The 8306-nt window shown below is 48.4% G+C and overlaps 1 pseudogene across 1 annotated transcript; it reads right to left on the minus strand.

Annotated features, from left to right (window-relative positions):
- Positions 1–3789: 3789 nt before the first annotated feature.
- LOC105296396 lies at positions 3790–4639 on the minus strand (annotated as a pseudogene). Its single transcript, XR_896254.2, has 2 exons — positions 4631–4639; positions 3790–4292 (listed from the first exon to the last, which is right to left on the minus strand). The product of XR_896254.2 is annotated as a histone H3-like (transcript).
- Between the last annotated feature and the right edge of the window lie 3667 nt (positions 4640–8306).

The following is an 8306-nucleotide window of genomic DNA, read 5'->3' on the forward strand; positions in this document are numbered from 1 at the left end:
AGCAGGCGGTGCACGCGGCCCACGGGGAACTGCAGCCCGGCCCGCGACGAGCGCGTCTTGGCCTTGGCGCGCGCCTTGCCGCCCTGCTTCCCACGACCCGACATTTTAGAAAAAGTGCAGTTCTCTTAGGCGAGCCAATCTGAGGAAAGGGTAATTACAGCCCCCTGGATGTCGCCCGCCTTCCCTTTCCTATTGGTTTGCAGAGGTCACTGAGAGCTAATCAGATCGCACCCCTGGATTCACGTGCACGGGCTTCAGAGGGAAAGTACCAATTAGAGAGTGAGATATTAAATCTTGTATATTGTGACGTAGATGAAAAGCTGTTTTTTCCCCCCCCGGGGGTCAGTGGAGTTCCCTCCGGGGGAGTAACGCTTCTGCCGCCAATTATGCCGCCACCCTGAGGCCGAGGACACTGACCTGTAAACCCCTCTGGCGGCTCGTAAGCGGCCCTGTGTTCTATTCGTTCCCCACAGACTTTGAGCGGACCCAGGACGCTGTTTATTCTTGTGAACTGGCGGGAATAAGGAGGAGAAACAAAAGAAAAGAGAAACGTTTGGGATGGCAGTGTGGTGGGACCCGGACCCCTGGAGTTGTGGGAAAATGGGCTCTAAGGTCGGGGTCGCCTTCCTGTTCCGCCGTTTGCCCTGCATCGCCCGGACTGGGGGTTTGTTTTCATTTCAGAGAAGCCCACTCGATTTTATCGACAAGTCTAGATGAAGGCCTGAGTTTGCAGAGCATTATGAGCTGTAAACCTGGATGGGAAAATGCTTTTCTTTCCCTCACAAATTCTAATGCTATTTAGTATTCCCTGCAGTTGTGGGCGCAGGCACCTAATCACAGTGGATTTTGCAGTACCTGTGACTTTTAACCAGGGGAATCAGACGTTTTCCTATCAGTTTGAAATTATTGAGAACGTCTTGCAATTTTACGCTCATTCTGAGTCTTTGAAACTGATATTGGTTATTCCACTCGCTACTCGTTATTCGAGATGTTAATAATGAAACATGTTACACATACTGAAATACGCTTTGATGTATTTCAATATTGCTATATTTCTTATCTCGTATGCTTTAAGCATTTAAAAACATCATTTGAAAAGATGTCTACAGTTCCTCCCAGACTATCCAGAGTCCAGAGCACAAAATAGTGAGGAGGCCCTGAAACCACCTCCGAGGGCCCAGAATATCTGCGGCGGAAATGCCTCTTCACCTTATTCTTTGTTTACAGCTCCCCCTGGTGGATAAAAATTTCTTACTTTTTGCTATTGAAACTTGAAGTGTGTAGCCTGTATGTAGCCTGTGGGTATCTTTCTAGCTGTCCTGAGCAGAAATTCAATTTCTTTTCCCCATTCACAGCTGCATCTCATTCTTTCCCCTTCTTTTAAGGAAATGGCTCGGTTGAGAAGGCAGGTCTGGATGCTTGGTCGAACGCAAAGTAGTTAACTCAGAAGATTCTTTGGAAAGAGGACAGTGCATTGAGCAGTAGAGAGAAGAGCTGTTAGGTCTTTAATGTCCAGAGTGAGTGAGGCTTTGCTGGAGGAGTGAGGAGTGAGAGAATTATGTGGGAATGTGACATTCGATGAGAGCGAAAACGACCACATCTCTGCAGCCCTCACAACGATGAAGCACGTCTACGACTGCCGTTTGCATTAGGTGGTGTTAAAATGCTCATTAGACAGTTAAGAAAACTGTGGCTTGGAAAGATGAACCGAATAGAATCTCCTTACTGGTGCTTGAGCAGAAATTCCAAATTGGCTGATTAAAATTAAATTTCTAGGAGCAGCAGAAACCATAATTAGATCAGGTATAAAATCTAGGTTTGCTATCTTGCACTTTTAGCACAAATGACACCATTTAGGGCCTGGTTTTTGTTTTTGTTTTTTCACTTAACATTATACTCTTATGATGGACCCAGCACACTGTCCTAAAGACCATGGATTCACTCAGCCGAGGACTCCATCAGAAATTTGAGATTACAAATACCAAGTTTTGAAACTCAACTTACTTTGAGGTAGGGGTTGCAGTATCTCCAAAATAATGTGCCAATGTAAATGAACCGAATCCCAGCCAAATACATATGTCATCACTAGAACATCCAGAAGAAAGCAAGAAACGGCTGTGGATATGGAAAAAAAAAAAAAAATCTCATTGACTTGTTAAGCCAGCCATAGAACCCTAACCAATACAAAGTGGCACCTGCTAAAAATTGGTATACTGTTTTTTACATTGTTAATTTGAAGTAGAGTTCCTTGAACCCAGTTTCCCCTAATGGTGACATTTCCCCTAATTGTGAACCCAGTTTCCCCTAATGGTGACATCCCACATCATTATAACATCCAGTCGGCATTGGCAAAAGACTGTCGATTATATTACAGACCTCATTCAGTTCTCACCAGTCTTTATATGCTCTCGCTGCGTGTCCCTGTGCGAGGATAGTCCCATATATGATCTCATCCTGTTTACAGATTCAGGCGACTACCATGGCAACGCCCATATGAAATCTTCCATCATCACCAAGAACTCCTCATGTACCCAGTCTGGTCACGTGCACTCACCTCCGCCCTGTGCTGGGGCAGTTGCCAACTTGTGATCCATCTCTGGCTTTGTCATTTTGAGAATGCTACATAAATGGAATAGATACGATATGTAACCTTGGAGACTGTCCCCCCCTCACTTATGCCCTTGCGATCCAGCCAGGTTGTTACAAGTATCAATAGCCTCCCTTTTATTGCTGAGTTTGTGGTCTCGTGTCAGTGCTAAAGCACTAAATTGTTGCCTCTTTCAGGCCATGACAAATCAAGCTGTTAAGAACTTCCCAGGACTGGAGTCATTTCTTTCTTCCCCCACCCCACCCCAAGTTTGGATTTGTTTCTCTTTGTAATTCTTGCCTTCCGCCTCATTACTTTTTTTTTTTGGTATTTTTGTAAAGATGCATAAGTGCTGTGAGGACTGGGAGCCGGAGGACCGTTTCATTTGTCACATACAAATGACATAGTGCTGCTACTGTCACTGGCAAGTTCGCTTCAAGGTTCAAAATCGCTGACTGAACTGTCCCTGGTGTTTGTGAATCTGACCTCTGGCTTCTGTAGCTGCGGATTCGCTGCAGCAGAGTCTTCAGTTGCTGAATAAGCGGCCGGGAAGGGCGGGCGGTGCGGTCCCTGCGGGGACCTGGGTTTCCCTTCCTAGCAGAGCTCGTCATTAGTCGGAGTCTCCAGGGTTCACCAGTCCCCGGGCCGGGAGCTCCCGTCGCTGGCGTAGGCCGGAGCGGCCTGAACCCAGAGACCATGCAGTACCCAGGGCGTCTCAGGACTCGGCCTTCGGTGGGGGAGAGTGGGCCGCTGTTGTTGAAATGGATCTGGAGGATTTCAAGCAAATGGGATTATTTACTTTGATCTGTACAAGGCCCGAGTTCTGCCTTACTGACAAAGTGTAGATAGAATGTGCAGAAAGTTTCAGGTTCTTTGGTGCAGTGAGCTCTGACTTGCTGCATGCAGATTCAAGGCTTCCAGTCCAGGCCATTGGCGCAGTCGGGGTCTGCCCAAGCGGGGACCACTGACGGCACAGGGGCGCGCCGTGGGGTTGAGACTGAGATAAGACCGTCTGAAGACGCAGCAGTGACTCTGGAGAGAGGCACATGCGCCCGCTGCCCAGAGAAGGATGGGGCTGGGCTTAGGGGGCACGCGGTGGAGAGTGGAGGGCGGTGGGCAACCAGTGCCACTCCACCTCTGCCCTGACATTGATTAGGGGGCAGATTACGGGCCTGTGCGCACGGCTCTTTCGGATGACACGGTAGGTGGCTCTGAAAAGAGCCTTTGGGTTTCAAGCCGCCAGGGGCGGAGCTCAGGCCCGCTCCCCGCGGATGCGGCGCGCCAGCTGGATGTCCTTGGGCATGATGGTGACGCGCTTGGCGTGGATGGCGCACAGGTTGGTGTCCTCGAACAGCCCCACCAGGTAGGCCTCGCTGGCCTCCTGCAGCGCCATGACGGCCGAGCTCTGGAAGCGCAGGTCGGTCTTGAAGTCCTGCGCGATCTCGCGCACCAGGCGCTGGAAGGGCAGCTTGCGGATCAGCAGCTCCGTGGACTTCTGGTAGCGGCGGATCTCGCGCAGCGCCACCGTGCCGGGCCGGTAGCGGTGCGGCTTCTTGACGCCGCCGGTGGCCGGCGCGCTCTTGCGGGCCGCCTTGGTGGCCAGCTGCTTGCGCGGGGCCTTCCCGCCCGTGGACTTGCGCGCCGTCTGCTTGGTGCGAGCAATTAGTTAACTAGAAAACAAGGCTGCTGGAGGAACCGCTTGAACCTGTATTTATCCAGAAAGAATTACTCTGATGGGATTGTGGGCAGCTTCTGTTAGTCACTGGTTGCTAATGTCCGAAGTGCTCCCATCGATTTACGATTTGTTTACCGCGTTCGTCCAAGGTTATGACTGGTTAATTGCCATTAGCAGACATCCTCCCAGCCGTTTTTAAAAATCATTTTTGAAGTATTCGTTTTCATCGACAGTGCCTCGCACACGCAGGCGGGACCCGCACGCATTTAGTATTCTCGAGCTTTTCTCTCGTTTTCATATACAAAATGGAACGTGTTAGAAAGAGAAAGTGTTTTAGATTTGATTTAAAACAAACAAACAAAAATCACCCTGGCCATTTCGCGCATCGGCAACCTGCTCTCATCCGGGCACTATTACTCATCCTTTCCTTCTTTTTGAAAATCCTTTGTCTGAGCATCGCAAGGGTCCGATTTCACCGTATTTACACTAAATACCTAGTTCACGGTAACACGGTTTTCTGGGATATATTGTTTAGATGTAATAAATTTCGTGCATTATTCAGGTTAGATGCAGATTTCCAATATCCTGGAATCCATGGTTCTTTAATATCAGATTTGACTCAAAATGGCAATTTGATTCTGCTGTTTGATTTTGATGCATTTAAAATGTCCGCCTGGAGTCTCACGTCAGGACCTAGGAAGAAAGTGTTTGCAATGCGGAAAGTTGAAATAGATGGTGGTGGTAGAGACTCTTCTGTCGATATTTCTTTGAAATGCTTCAGTGCCCCAGTGTCTGGGGTCTTGGCTCTACAGACCCAGGGTGTCCCAGACGGTTTATGACAAACTCCGCAGAGCTGTGGTGAGACTGGACTCCGCTAGATAAGAAAATTTTCTTTCTTAATTTTCCTGTTCAAATGAGAACTTTTCCACTTATTATCAAAATCAAAAACATGTCTTAGCAAAAGATTTTTTTAAAAATCTAGTGGATTTATAATATTCTCTTTAAGCGTTTGTTTTTCATTCAATAGAAAAGAGAATATTGGAATAAATATATATTCTATTAACATATTGGCCAATTTTGGCTCATTCAGAGTTTAGATTTGTGGGTGTTTGCCTATAGTCACCCAGGCAGCTGGCCAAGTATACCATGTCTGAGGGCACCAGTGCCACGTGAGTTTCTGTGCAGCCACCTCTTAACCCAAGGGCTCTTTTCAGAGCCCGTCACTTTTGCATTCATATTGAATTTTTAAAAACGTGTTTTTTTCTTTTGTCAGACAACCTTCTTCAAAACATAAGTACAATATGAGAGTTTCATTTCGAACTTTTGTTTCTTGGTGCAGCCAAGAATTTGAAATAATTGTGTACTGTAGGAACTATTGTGCTATGGCCCACATGGTTTTTAATATTGTGATTTTTGCATTTTAATCAAAATCCTTTAATCTTCCTAAAATTGTCCACTCGTTTAGATTTTAAAATAATTTTATCGTGGTACTTGTACTTGAGTCCTTTGTCTTACATATAATGCCTACGGCATGGTACAATATGATTCTACGAGCTTCACAAATGTTAACGCACACTGTGAGAAATAGTTACGTGTGTTTTTATAAAGGACCCGAAGGCTTATAGTGTTAGTTACACAGCCTGGGGGAGTTACTGAACCCCAGAGTGTACTCTCTTTACTGGATTACTGTAGATGAGATGGTAATTCTTAAAATTTACATAAAAAGATCTTTTCATTACCCATTTCATTTTGCCTTGGGGCTGTTCCTGACATAACCAACGGTGCTGCATGGTGCTAAGCAGTAGTTAAACCATAATTTTGTCCGTTTTTCTCTTGTATTTCATTTTTGTATTCCCTACCTTCAGTAAGTGGTTCTATATTCACTAAGACAGAAAACAAGAATGAAACAAAATAAAAAAAAAAAACAGGAACCAGAGATCTAGAAGTGCGAGGAGCCAGAGGGTGTGGATGGGAAAGTCGACAGGTTCCCTGTGTTGGTGTTTTTAGAGTCGACCATTCGTTTCTGCACTAAAGCTAAAATGACTTAGATAAATTGCATTTGAGTACATGTCATGGCATAAAGACTTGCTCTCAGGCGAGCCAGCAAGGCATTCCCCGTGTGATCCCTGAGACCTTCTGGAGAATGTCAGCCATGCTGATTGATGCAGTGGCAGCATTGGAATTCTGGAAGGCGGAATCCATCTTGGTGGCACTCTGGTGGGCCTGCGTGCAGGGAAGGGCCTGGGGATTTGTGTAGGAAATGCATACATGCATTCATGTCATAGCTTTCCTGTGACTCCAAGCTGATCTGACACTGACAGGTAGGCCATGGTCTTCTGTTAGACATGAACTACTTCACCGGATACAGAACACGTAAGTGGTGAGACTAGATGAGGTCACCAGGAACCCAGGAGGGGCCCAAGAACTGAGCCGAGGAAGTCCAGAGAGGACAGTCTGGAGCGGAGTCTCCCTGTTCTTTAGCGGGGCTCTGTAGTGTCCCATTAGATACGGGCTGTCTGCGCCCCTCTGCCCCAAAGCTTATGGTGAAATCCTCATCCTTCACGTGCAGCTTTTAGGAGGTGGGGCTCTCGGGAGGTGATAGGCCACGAGGATGGAGCGCTTCGTAAAAGGCCAGTGGGGTTAGTGCCATTTGTGGAGGGGACCACGGGAAGCTCTTAGGCCCCTTCCCTTTGCCATGTGAGGGCACAGCAGAAGACAGCAGTCTGAAGCAGGAACGGGGCCCTCACCAGACACCGAATAAGCCCTGTACGAATCTGTTGTCACCTTGATCTTGGACTTCCAGCCTCCAGAACTGTGAGAAATCTTTGTTGTTTAAGCCACCCAGCCTAAGGTATTGTTATAGCGGCCCAAAGTAGGACTCCATCTTATGGATATGGTCGATATGTACCCTGTCCCTTCTGGTGACCATTTACATGGTTTCTGATGACAATTTACATGGTTTACTCTGGCAAACAATGCACGCGACGTATTAAGTTCTTAGCGATCACATCAGTTTCATCACCTCTATGCTGATTCCCCAATTGTCATTTCCGATCCAGACCGCTCACCTGACCTCGGTCTCAGTGCGGGTTCAGTATCTCCCCGGTGTCAGACACCTGTTAGCACAGCGACCAGCAGCAGAGCAGCCAGCAATATTCTTCTCTCCCAAAGATGCGGATTATTCAGAGGGCCAGTTTGTCGACCTGAGGGCACACTTTGAAAAACTTTTTATAACCATATTGTAGTGTTTGAATGGTTCCTAATAGAAAAGAAAAAAAAATTTCCAGTTTGTGGCAGGCAGTTAAGAGGGAGGGGAGCTGGGAGGCAGAGAGCCTGTCACCGCAAGAGGGCGCCCCTCCTTCACGGGTGCAAAGTTAGGCCCACCAGCTTGGAGGAAGTTAGGGACCTGACTAGTGAATGATAAGATAATTTACAAACTGCATAGCTTCTGGCTTAGGGAGGGGACCGGCCTGAAAATGGAAACCGGCAGGGCCCAGGTTAGTTCCACTTACACCCACCCACCCGGTTTGGGGGTGACGACGCTCAGCACGATGCCTGAGGGGCGGGGGGCTGGTGAGGCCCAAGCCAGCTGACCCTTCCTGACGCCGCTCGCGGAAGATAGTTAGGAACCGACCCCCAGCATTTTGCTGGCAGTGTGTTTTTAATCGGCCTGGATGCGGCCGGCAGCGCCCTCGCAGCCTCCGTAATTTGTAAATGTTTGTATAAGTCCCACCTGCGCGTCACGGCCGACTGCCACCTCGCCCGAACCACAGCCGGTGTTTGATCCTTTTGCAGCAACAAGGGCGGGCAAGGTCCCTGCCAGAGAAAGAACTGGGGCCTCCAGACCTCTCCGTCCTCCCTTGTGGGTTGCGTGACTGCTTCCTGCCCGCCACCGACAGCCCCGTCCCGCTCCGGATCGGCTGAGGGAACCGCCGATTCTGGGTCCCTGCGCACGGCCTGGCTGAGGCCGGTAGGGGGAGCCTCTGTCCCGTCTGCAGTTACCGCAGAAGGTAAAGGCCGGGCTGGTATTGAAAACAAGGAAAC

This window comes from Pteropus vampyrus, unplaced genomic scaffold, assembly GCF_000151845.1.
Source record: "Pteropus vampyrus isolate Shadow unplaced genomic scaffold, Pvam_2.0 Scaffold124, whole genome shotgun sequence".
NCBI classification, from domain to species: Eukaryota; Metazoa; Chordata; class Mammalia; order Chiroptera; family Pteropodidae; genus Pteropus; species Pteropus vampyrus.